We start from the raw sequence: 12,945 nt of genomic DNA on the forward strand, positions 1-12,945 counted from the left end.
GAATTTTGGATAGCTAATTTGCCAAAACAGAAGACAGTCATTCTTAGAATAAATAAACCCCAACACCAGTTGACCGATTTTCCGTTGAGTGCACAATAAAAAAAATTCATATGAATGTCATTTTTACATATTTCATCCCACCGTCAGTTTGATTGATAATCCTTTGTGCACCAAAATATAATACTATTTAGGAAAATCAAATAAAAACAGATCTACTGTATGGGTGTTTGCAGTGACCTTGTGCATCCATATAGCTGGTGACCTTTCAATTTTTCAAAATCCAGTTAGAGAGAATTTCTTTACACAAAGATCCCGAACATGACCTTAATATTTCACTCACGCCATGTTTTGATGCAATATATGGAAGAGGCCTAGCAATTAAATCAACCTATGTATGTGATCAACAAGTGACTGTTAAATTGATTAATGGAAGTTGAATTCCCCAAATTGAATTCTATGTGCATTTTCTAATAATAAATACATGTTATTCTCTCATGTCCATTCAACTAAGAGCTGGATTAATGAAAAAAATGTATAACAAAAATCGTTTGAAAAATGTGCATCGTAAAATACATTACTTAATTAAAAAAAAAATTAAATAACTGTATTGATCTGTAGCCATAGTCATTTAATACAGGTCTGAACTTATGTCCATAAAAACAAACACAACATTCATATTCTTCTCATCTTCTTAAAAGAGAGATTTGTGTGACACAACTACTGAAACTTCACGTCCATACCTTCTAATTCTGAGAATATCTGGTTCAATCATGCCTCAATTATGACGCAATTATGCGTCGCCTCACATCTGAGCTTTTACTCATGGCAATATTACCTAAACAAATGAGACGCACTGTTCTGGACAGAATAATGTCCATGGTCCATTCTTGGTGACTTGTATCTTTTTGGAGCATGAGGAGTGAAAAACAAGTCTGACTTGATTCTCAGACTATTTGGTCTCTTGCAAGGTCTCTCTGGTTTCTGTACATTTGCCTCGAGCTGTGACGCTTATCAGAATACACCTATTTGATTGGCTGAGTAGCACCCTGCGATATCACATACAACGTATGTAATATCGGGTTCTGTGCTTCCCGGACCGCTGATTGATGTGCCGTTGAGACGAGAAAATCTGTGCTGGTTAAAATCAAAGCACGCCATCAAATTATTTATAGGTCGATGTCTGGATACGACTGTCTTGGTCTGGGCTGCAGTCTGCCTATTAGTCACCTCTGAACAAGAGAATAAGGATCATTTCTCTGTTTTTTGTTGCTAAAACTGAATGGCAACAATTATAGTTCAAATGAAACCACTGTAGGTATCAGGTCCACAGTTTTATTGATAAATCTTTCATAACGGTGGTTGTTATTGACTGCACTGTGTTGTTTCGCTGCAGTACTATATTCTGCCACTGGGACACATTTTCTGCAAGGCTGAGTTTATGAAGCAGATGAAGAAATCCAAATCTTAACCTCCAATGTGTAGCAACAGTTGCTTAGCAATGATTTGAGTATGATGTGTTATCTTAAGAAATATAAACCCAAACTACTCTTAGCGAGGTAAATACTTCTCAGTACCTGAGACCTGGTTTTCTATGTAGTGATGTGACCTCGCTCTGTTCCCCGACTGACCCAAACATGCACCTGCTTACCGCCTGCACAGAAAGGAACATTGCAATCTTCTGCTGCTCCACGAAAATCGCGTTAGTGGTCGGACGGGGGATCCTTCACGATACATAATGAACAGAACTTGCACCATATGTAGCCCACATTAGAATGGGCAAACTGGGATTCAGCCTGATTGGCAGCTGCATTGATATACAGCTCTCTAATAGGCTGTGGATAGGAACATCCCATCCATGACTGGCTCTGACAGCTACGCTGCTCTGCTTCAAAGCAGCACATCCACTCGCCTCACTCCAGCACCGGGCCTCATTTTCACCAACGGAACAGGGGGAAAAAAAAGGAAGAAAAAAAAAAGACATGGATGGCAGCCATCTCAAACTCCAAACCAGCCGCGACACCCGCCCACCCTCTCTGGTCCAATAAATGTGCCGCGCAACTGTTTGTCTGGTAACTGTGAGAGTTACCTTCGCACGGTAAACGCTCGATCTTTTCTGAGAAGCGAGTGTAATGAATGCGGCATGTGACCCCTGCTAGCTTGGAGAAGAGCTCGGGAAGAGTGGTTTCTTTTGTGGACGTGGAAGAGGGCAGGGAGGTGAAGTGAGGAGCCTGCGCGGTGCGGTAAGAAATCAAAAACACGGACGTAATGTTCAGAAAGCACACGCTCTCCGCTTGGTACACTGCTGGAAGTACCTTGTAGTTGAGCCTGGAATATAGTTGGCCTCCCCAGGCCCTGGTACAAGTGAGATATGTTTGTGGATGGCCTTCTCCATCAAATAGTTGCATAGACAGTACCGCACTGCCCGTCTTTGTTTTGCCACCGGGGATTTGGCTGCTTCAGAAAGATTCACTGTTATGAAAGACACATGCGTTGCACAAAGCATCAATGTTCTTACTGGGATGGTGATGTATAACTAAGACTCACATCAAGAAGACTTTACTGGGCTGAATTGTTATTTTATAAGAGTAAGCTATAACTTCTCCTCCAGTGATTAGCTGAGAAATTTAATAATGGAATAATCATTGTGTCTGAGAACAAACTGCTGGTGCTTAAGAACTCACAAGAGGCAACAAATTATTATGGAACAAAATACAGTGTTTTTCTACCTTGGTTTTTTGCTTTATTGATTAAAGGAAAGGCCCAAAAGAGTCTTTTCATGCTCTTATGCAACATTGCAGGAATCTGATTGGAAAATAAAGGAAAAGGTCACTATTTAGGCAACACACAATCCCCTATAGATGAGAGACCTATCGCTCAAATAGAGATGTTGGAACAAGAGTACTCAGTCCAATTGCTGTTATATAGTGGTGTTACAGTGGAAGCCATTCAGCCATTTAAAACAAAAGCTGTACTCTTACATGCACAAAGTGATGCCTGAAAGCGTAACATGAAAAAATGTATATTATAAGGATTGACTGAAGCTAAACTATGTTACAGAAAAGAGGTGCAAGAACACAACCTTGATCAACATTTGTAAATAGTTGAGTAGACCATTAGTAATTTAAAAAAGTCCTGTTTCAGTATGTTGCAAAAACAAGAACATACCACAGGGACAATATCTGTTCTCAGTGTAGCACAGCCTAAATGTCAAAATACCCTGAGTTAAATCAGTGTGTGCAGCAGGGTTTAGTATTCTCACCTGAGGATATTATTGTTGTTCCCTTACCTCAAGCCTCACCTCAAGTCAGTTTGCTTAGTTAGGTCACAGCTCACCTCAACAGAGGAGGGGAAAAGATTGCTCAGTGAGGTGTTTCCTGGCAAGATGCCGGGTAAAAATCTATTCCCTGCTCGATAAAATATACTGAACTGTGAGGAGGTCAGATAATCAAGCCGTGCAGGAAAATCTCTAACAACCCTGCGATTCTGATTCTAATTGGAGAGAATCTACGAAATATGTGGTCCTGTTATGAAAACGTTATTATAGCCATTTAGTTATAGTATATAATTTATTATAGTCATTTTCATGCACTGGTATGAAACAGAATTCTGCATATGAGGTGACAAACCGCTTGTTTGCTTAACATTTTCATATGATGCCTTATTCTCTGCACAATATGAGATGTGAAGAGTTCGCTAGCCACCAACTTACGGCAAAAGGGGCTTTGAACATTTGAGCTGACAATGTGGGCTGTGTGGGAACATTTTATTTTTTTGTTGTTGCAAAGAGGTATAGTGAATAGATATTTATCACATGAAAAGAGTGATCAGGTCCAGATTTTTAATTCATTTTGGTAGTCTTTCAAATAAATTTCGCCACTGAATCCCGGAGTGCTCGCTCTTCAGATTTCCCCCGGAAAGGCAGCTTTCTCTTTTTGTTGTTGGCTGTTTTTCTGTTGATCGAGTGAGCAGGCCAGGAGCAAGGAGTAAAATGAGTACACAGTTCACCCGGCCGCCAGGTCACTGGCCAACTGGGAGCCCTTAGATGAGTGCAACCTTTGAAAGCACAGTTGTTTGCTGAACCAAATAGAGCTGTGGCCACTGTTAAAAAAAATAAAATAAAAAAAGTAGTTTTGTTTTCTTGTAAACACTGAGATATCACAACCAAGAATCTGCTGATATTGTTGTTAGTGTCAAGAATGAATGCAGTATATTTCAGATTTTCTTCTGAAATATACTGCATTCTGCTATTCAGCATGTCATAGTGAAAGCACTTGTTTCTTACAGCCGTTTTTGCCTGGTGGTCCATGTTAAATCCTACTGTAGACTAAATAGAAAGGCTGAGGGGAATGAGGCGTTTTCTATGAAATTCACTTGTTGACTATTAGAGTTTTCATCATGTTATTGTCATGGAATGACCAGAAGACCGACGGGAGGTAGTAGAATCAAGTTTATTTGTCAATAACCCAACAGAGAGCGAAGGAGTTTAACCCAAAGTCTAAGACTATCAAAAGAGATCGAGATCGAAAAGTGTCGTGTCTAACAAGACTAGACAAGGAGTGAGTGTGCCAGTGCAGTTTATAAAGGTGTGATCAGTACTGAGGCGATAGTGAACGGCTGAGAGGAGTGGGTGATGGAGAATGTGAATGAGTGGGAGGAGTGAGTACCGGTGAAGGTGGAACCCTGGCAGTTATTTTGATTGGTTGTCAATTACATTTATTAAAATGAACAAGTATTTTGCAAATAACGTTGGGAAAAGCCTCAATCAGTCTTTGGCTAAGCAAACAGTAAATATAATTCACGTGTCTTAGTTTGAAAATGTTATTGAAACACTGAGGAGTAAAAACAGGAGAATTAACTGAGTTTATTTACTACCATACAATTTCAAAAATACATTTTACCAGGTGATTGACAGTGAGGGTCTTGTACCGGTCGGTGGGAGCGCCTGCTGCAAGTGGAATCAGGATCAAACGCCATCTTGCACGAGAGTGGCATCATTTTACTGCCTTCTCATCAGAAAAATACGCACTCGATTGGCTTACTCCTGTTACCAAAACACAGATTTCAACAGATTTTTGCTCATTGCTTTGCTGAGATTCAGTCCATCAGCAATTCCCCAACTGTCTGACATTCAAATCCATTTGACTGGTTTGAAGGAAAACTTTTTTGATGATAATCAGGGTTGAGTACAAGAAAGATTTTTTGGGGGGGGGGAATCTGGACATCTTTAAATTATTCCTCTTGTGCATACTCAAGGCTACAGCGGTCTGAATGAATGCTGATATGAAAAAGTAGAGATGGAGGAAGCATCAGTTGCAATGCTGATACCTTGGTGCTGTGGGCCCCGAGGTCGCCGCTCCTCTGCCTTCCAGTGGGAGGCAGATAAAGTCATCATTAGAAAGGGCTTGAGAGAGAGAGAGAGAGGGAGAGAGTGTGTGTGTGTGTGAGAGAGAGAGAGGTTTCAACTCAACTCCCTGCCTTCACTGATTCTCTTTGAACTCGAAGCCAATTTCGCATGCTTGTGCAGACGTACTGCTTTAAGCCAGAAGAGCCCAGCGCTTCCGATATCTAACCCCTGTGCTCAACCTGTGGAGCCGACTCCCGCTCAATGCCTCAAATGTCTGCTCCAGTACCGGCCTGTGTCGTATGCTTTTTTTCTTTTGTGTGAAAAAGTTTTAACTTGAAGTCGAGCGGTTTTAAAGCAGTAAGCACGGTTAGGAAAAGATTGCTGCTAGGTCGAATAGCAGCAAAAATGTATTGCGGGACTTTGCTGTGATGCACATAATCACAGATTTAAGCTAATTTATAAAGGTACATAAAGCTCTCACAAGATAATTCAAATGGACGGTGGGCCGTTGTGAAAAGTGCTTCTCTCTTTCACAGATGAGAGAGGAATGGGAGGATAATGCTGCAGGTGGCATGCCCCCGAGCTGGATATCAAAATAAAGCAGTTGAGAGTGAACACTGCTCAAAAGCCAATGACATTAAGTCTTTTATTCTATTCTTATTTTAGCGCTGTGTTCACAATGAGCTCTGTTTGCTCTTGATTGTGATTATGTTGTGGCTCTACACCCAATTTCAATGTTGCCCATATTAATAACTCTTGGTTTTGATTATACAGCCACATTCTACTGCAGCACTTTCCATGTGTGGGTGTTGGGGGGGGTGTTATTGTGCATGTGTGTGTGTGTGTGTTTTTCATCATGCCAAAAGGTGGTCATGGAGACGCACACTGCAGCAGAAAGTACCACGGAGACGATACTTCTGGATGATCGATGCAGTCATGAAACTTTACAGGTGTGTAGTTGAAATTGAAATGACAGCAAAGGTCAAAGATGGGTGTGGTCCTAGCAGGGCACTGGGAGTAGGGGATTGGGGTAACAAGGGGGGAAGGGGCCATTCACTCCGCCACCCTTGGCTGGATTTGGTGTCACCAGATGTTCTGTAATTTCCACTTTTAATCTTGTTTTCAAAATAAGTGCTTAAATCTTATGGGAGGAAGAAAAGGGGCTTTCACCTGCTGTTATCTAGAAGGGTCCGTTCAGAGGTTGTCGAACCAGATATATTGAGAGAGCGGGTTTACTCTTTTAATCCTCGTGGCTCACTATTCAGAAAAGGAGTTGCTGTGTGTATAGATGGAATATAATTGCTGTAACATGCTGATTGTGGAGGAGAAATGTTCACACTGATTCGCCCTGAAGGTGAACTGACGTAACCTTGGGTGCATGTATCCATGGAAATGGAAGTAAAGCTGCCAATTAAAGAGATGACTCATCAAACCTTCTGTGGGAAATAGGAGATTAAATTGGACCCTATTCAGCACCACTGTACACAGAGCATAATTCTCCAGAATTTGTTGGTCCAAGCTCTATTTGTGATATTGGTGCACAATTTACACCCTTAACCCCCTTAGCAAACATTTTAGTTGCAGTAGCTGAGGTAGTGCTGACTATTGGAATAAAAATTCCACCCATGAATCAGTTTAAGCATGAGTACTTTTCAATTAAGTTACATGCCACCTCTTTGAAAACGTATCTTATAAATCAATGCTGTAAATTGGTAATAAAACATGCACAGTTTTAGTAGTGTGTTAAATAAAATAAATGTAAAACATTTCCCTGAGCCAGCAATATCTTTGCATTTTGGTTTTGAAGAGCATTGAACAAATATTATTCTTTTACAGAAAGTTAACAGTTGGATTTATGAATTAATCATTTAATTATGTCTCAACAGAGCCCTAGAGGAATATAGGTTTTACTGCACATCGAAACATTTAGTGTTTACTGTTACTGTTTGCTGAATTACTCTTATTAACAGTATATATAATACCCCAAATAATTAGCAGTATCGAAGCGGTATGCAGTGCGGCTTCATAATGGCAGTTTTTGCTCGTAGCAAACCAACTGTGAGAACCACTTCAGCTTCTGCATTGTGATTAATCTCCGGTGAAACGGAACAATGTTACAAGAAGTGTTTAAAGAAAATCCCCTCGCATTGGATTGAACCACTGGAAAGTGTGCAGGCTTAAAATGTTGCAGATCACAAAGCTACGAAGGAATGCAGCTCCACACAAACCACCCGCAGTCGCTAAAAGGTGAAACATTTCCTGGTTCTGAAAAAACAAAGGTTGCGTTGCTTTTTTGCTGCAGAATGTTTGCGTTAAATGTTTGCATTTGGGGAAAGTGTTGGAGAAGCATGAAAATAAAATTTTCATGTACAGTACATGTTGTGCTTCTCACTATACACCTCCATGTAGAGCATCTCCTTGCCCTGCAAGTGTGTAGTGAAAGAAAGCCTCTATTACAAATGCTTCATTAAGTGCCCTCAATAGAGAATTTTTCAAGTAACCTTGTGGTAACGTTGTGTCTCTCTCTCTCTCTCTCTTACCCGCTTTTTCTCTTGCACTTCTTAGCTCCAACCATCCCTGAGAGCAATAAAGTACACTCGTCTCCTCATCGCTTTTCAGCGACAGAGAAAAGAAGATGGCTTTTCGCTCTTATACTTCCCCTTATGCATATCTTAGGCACTTTTAAAAGGGGGCCTTCAGAACTGAGCAGGGCCTTTTTGTATTCAGCCAGGCCAGCTTATGGTAGCGCTAAATGCAGATCAGTGCTTTTACTTGAAGATGTTTGATGAATCCAAAAATCCTTCGTAGAAATGATCCTGGATTCTGGGGCGAATCTTGGGGCTCGTTTGAATTGGACAAGCTGTAGGCTAATTCCTTACCGCTAAGAAGAACAGAGATTAGCCTTCATTGTCAACCCCGACTGGATTAGGCCGACTCTAAAAGAGCTGATCAAACCCAACGAGATTCTGCGTGGCGAAGCGAGAAGCGCTTGCCATAGGTGGCTGCTCTGAGGTGTAAACAGAGCTGCGACACTTCATCTCGCCCTGCAGGGCAGACAGAGGCCTCGCAACCACCTTGTGAGGAGATGCCATGACCATGAAATCCTTATCTCTGTCACTTCAGCACGAGCAGATACTGGCGCACAGCGGCACGGGCGCTCCGGCGAAGTAAGTGGCGGTCGGCTTCATCCAGCTTGCAATGGGATGAATCGACTGGTTGTATTTCCTTTTCTGAAAAAGTGATCATTATCTTTAACCTCATTATTCTGGTGTGTGTGTGTGTGTGTGTGTGTGTGTGTGTGTGTGTGTGTGTGTGTGTGTGTGTGTGAGAAATCTTCTCACCTCAGTTGCAGAGTTTCTTTTCTTCTGCTCTCTTAATAATTGTCACCTAGTAATGAATGTGGTTATTAAAGGAACAGCTGTACAGAACGTCGCAAACATGAATCAAATTTCTACTAGAGCATACAAACTCATGTGATAGCAGATTACAGAAAACAGATAAATACACCTTTGTTGAGTTGATACGTCATCTCGTGCGCCCCTCACCCATCTTGAGGGATTCAGCTTTATGTGCGGTCTCTTACGAGCAGCCATGCTAGTTGATTATAACATTAGAAGAGTTGCCTGCTCAGCAGTCAAAAGTATTACGGCTGCCGCTGCTGTAACAGCCGTGTGTCTTCCTCCCGACATTTTCATCTCCTATGCAAATACAGACCCAATGGAGCCAGTAATCATTCATCAGGAAACTGTCTCCAAATGGTAACTGCTTCTGTCCTGCTCATTCATTATTCATCACCATGGACGGGTCAGGCGGCTAGAGAGGCTCCACTAGTGGCACAACCACAGTCGGCCCCCCGTTCCACTGCTTATCTCTCTCGCAGGGTGGAAAGAGGAGGGAAAAGTCAAATGTTCACTTCGACGCGGCTCTCCGCCAGAGTGTCAGATATGAAGGGTGTGTGGCTCGGTTCACGTCCCCGACTCCGGTATTGATAAAACACAGTGCCTGCTGCTGATACCCCCCCCGTTCATTACTGTGCTTAATGAGAAACTCTGTAAAGTAAGTGAGAAATGTTGTGTTTAGGATGAGCTGGAGGCAGAGTTTCACTGCAAATGTGACGGGCAATATGACATTTAAGAAAGGCCCTGATAAACAGGCCCTATGCACAGACAGCTTAGTGGAATCCCGGCCCCATCTGTAGTCTCTCTCTCTCTCTCTCCTGCTAGCTAACGCAGTGTGTACTTCAAATCACAAAGAGGAAGAGAAAACATCAAACCAACATGTTAACGTGGGAAAGGAAGGGAAACTATCTTCCTTGGATGCGGCGGCAACATGCTACTGTGTCTGTCTGGCGCCTCGTCTTGATCCCTGCAGGCATCTTCTGTCTGTGTATTAATAACCACTTCAAAGCGGATGCGCTCCCCAGAATTTGTTGTGTATGCATTTAGAGGTCTATCTTCCTCTATTATGATCCCTTGCAGCAGACTACATGTAAACACACCAGAGGCGAATGCTAGCAGAGCTGCTGGCTGTAGTCGGTCACAGTGTAAGTCAACGGATTTGGGGTTTTTTTCAAGCAGGAGGCCATACTTGTGATGGATGATTTCCACACGCCGCATTTATCAAGGCCGTTGAGTCGTAAGTTACTTGTCACCGTTGAAATAAATGGTGTAAAATAACAAAACAATTTGTATGATGCCATTGAACTATACACTGGCAACATTTGAATTACTTTGCTGATGGAACACATCCAGAAATAATGTACTTCAAGTTGGCTAATAGAAGAAATGCATGCTAGTTGACTTTTGCCCCTCAGCGACAACTTCAACAGGATGCCGGAAGTTTTAGTTTTCAGCTGTGACGGTTTTGTGAAGTTTATAGACGGGGTCGGGGTACATCCCTTCTAGTCTGTCATCATACTTAAGAGGAGCATCGTCTAGGCCCTGCAGCTCCCCCAGATAAAACTGCCATCGGTGCAATTTCCCCAAGACCCCCCAGGGCCCATAACTCTCTTTGTAGGTTGTCTGACAATTTGCTAAGCAGTTGAGTCAGGGACACAGAAAGACAGAGAAGTATTTGCCGAACAAGACAGACAGTTCTGCAAGGTTATGTGGACCATTTTACCTTCAAATTTCAGATGAAGAAGAATGAAAACCTAAAATTTGCATTCATGACTAAGAGAAGCACAGAAATGCATACACATAGAAAATGAATGAATTAAATGGATGCAACATGATTGTTCTTTCAGGGAGCCAATAAAGATTTCGTTGTGATCATCAAAAGAAGAGAGTCCGACCGATATTGAGGATGAGGCAGTGGAGCCGGAAGGCAAAAAGGTGGAAAGGATTCTGAGCACCACTCCATCTCGCACTGGAGCTTTCTCAGCAACCCAGATTTTGCACCCCACACGCGTCTACCACTCTGCCAAGTTTAAAAATTGCAACAAGAAAGGGCCTCGGCTTCAAGCTGGAATGACATACATTCAACACACTTAAGACGCTCTGGCTGGTAAACTACTACGTGGAGGGAGCCAAGTTCTGTGGTGATGTGCAATGTTCCCATATACTTGTCATGTCCAAGACTTGATTATGAGAGTTTTCTTTTTCTTTTTTTTATCAAGCCATCTGTAATGTTGCAAAACTATCACTATGCTGATCACAAGCACCCACTGAAAAGTAGATTTTATGCAGTTATCTGTTGTGCAGCCTGTAAAAAAACATGTAGATTTGTAGTGATTTTTGTCTCTCCCTTTGAATGTGTGCGTGACAGTAAGAGGGAGGGAAGGACAGCAAGAGACAGGCATGAAATCTTGTCTTTTTTATATTTGACTGTAAACCTGTAATGGATTGTAGGAATGAAATTGCCTGTTACCATATGGGGGTAGCATTGACGAAGGGTGCCATCGGGTAACTAAATAACAGATGAGAGGACAGGATGAAAGACACTGCTTTAATCCACCACAACTGATTTGATAATAAAACTCGAGTTCATTTCACAGCAAAGCCAATTATGTCTTCAGTGAGTTCTGCCATCACTGCTTTCGTTTCAATCCTTAGAACCATTTCTGTGGCGTATTCAAAACCAGCGGGTTGTCTGTCACATATTTGTGAAAATATCTTGACATTATTATGCAAATATTAGACCGAAACAGCAAATTATGATTAAATCAATAACTTCGATTTGAATAACGTTTTAAAGCCATGAAAACTTTCATTTTACAGTGAGCTTTACGTGATGCAAAACACACAAGAGGGCTCCATGGTGATACGAAGTAAGTCAATTCTTCACGTGAAGGAATGAATTAATTAGGATGTCAAATTTGGAGAACATCCCTGCCTTAATTTTTACTCTTAATTGAGGAATAATTTGGAGAGGCGGCGGATCACATGTAATGAAGATTGACACCTGTTATTTCTCCCCGTCTCACCCACCCACAGCCGACTACAGTTTCATAACGGCCGTGCCCTTCCCCCGAGGTTGCATCCACACGCTTCATCTGAGCGACGTGTGTCCCGATGGACAGCGACGATTGGTGGGCTGCTGGGCGACACCCTTCAGGAGACCTGGATGACGGGACAAGACTGCTCTCTCGTTCTTAACTGCTCATATCCCAGCTGTCTCTCGCAGAGTGATGGCTTCATTTTGACCGCAACGATCCCCTCCTGGAAGCCTCCTCGACGGTATTTCCCCTCTGGAACTAATACGAGCGGTAACACGTGTCGAAAAGGTCAAATATGTGTGCCCCCCACCTTTCGCTCAGCCCACTCGTGGCCACCCCGAAATTACAGCCGCCGCCTGGATGTGGAAGGGAGATTAATTGCCCTCTAAAGTCTGGTTGTACTTAATCTCACGTCCTCAAAGTGTGGCTGTGGGAGATTAGGTTATACTAAGCCTCTAAGCGCGTGGTGTACACACACATACAGGGACATGTATAATTGCATGCACACGTATGTAAAACATAGAACACACACCGCTTTGCTGCTGGTTGCCCAAATGTGTGGCAACCTGAACAAACACACATGTAAATGCCTGCTACACAAAGTCTCTCAAGCGGCCGCGTTACCAACCAACAAATGTCAACCTTCAATTCAGAGTAATTGGGCAAAGAGACAGAACTGGTCGGTATCGTCACAGGACGGAGAATCTTAATCAAACCTGAACTCCTGTCAGTCCGCTGCTCACCTTTTTTTGGTACCACACAACCACATTGGATGAAACGGGGTGGGAGGTGTGTGTGTGTGTGCACAGTCACCGGTCTGCAACAACTGCAACGACTCCAGCGAAAGCGAGACTAAATAATCATTGTTTGTGCGTGGCAGATTGGGCGGCTTGAAAGTGTTAAGCATGACTGGATTAAAAACTCCGGCACACATCCGTTTCCATTGTCTAATCCTCTTAGTGCCCACTCCTAATACGTTTTCATATCTTTCCGTTCTCTCACTGAGGTAAAATATCAGATTAGTTTAGACTTTGACTTTATCTTATTACAACCTTATCTAACACCGAAGGGATGTGAATTTCCAGTTGGGCAGCCACTGCGCCTTCCGTTCGGAAAATGCAGAATTGAGGTTTTAATGTCGCTGTGGTCATTGAGATTAGTCTCT

General features: G+C 42.4%; 1 long non-coding RNA gene across 3 annotated transcripts; it reads left to right on the forward strand.

Moving 5' to 3' along the window:
- The first annotated feature begins 1,921 nt into the window (after positions 1-1,921).
- Positions 1,922-12,711, forward strand: LOC120818496 (uncharacterized). 3 transcript variants are annotated; one of them, XR_013467315.1, is made up of 4 exons: positions 8,077-8,511; positions 10,590-10,677; positions 11,563-11,612; positions 11,779-12,711. It is a non-coding gene; the product is annotated as an uncharacterized LOC120818496 (long non-coding RNA). The 3 variants fall into 3 exon arrangements; XR_013467316.1 differs by lacking the exons at positions 8,077-8,511; positions 10,590-10,677 and adding an exon at positions 1,922-2,240; XR_013467314.1 differs by lacking the exon at positions 10,590-10,677.
- Positions 12,712-12,945: the final 234 nt, after the last annotated feature.

This window comes from Gasterosteus aculeatus, chromosome 4 (genome assembly GCF_964276395.1).
Source record: "Gasterosteus aculeatus chromosome 4, fGasAcu3.hap1.1, whole genome shotgun sequence".
NCBI lineage: Eukaryota > Metazoa > Chordata > Actinopteri > Perciformes > Gasterosteidae > Gasterosteus > Gasterosteus aculeatus.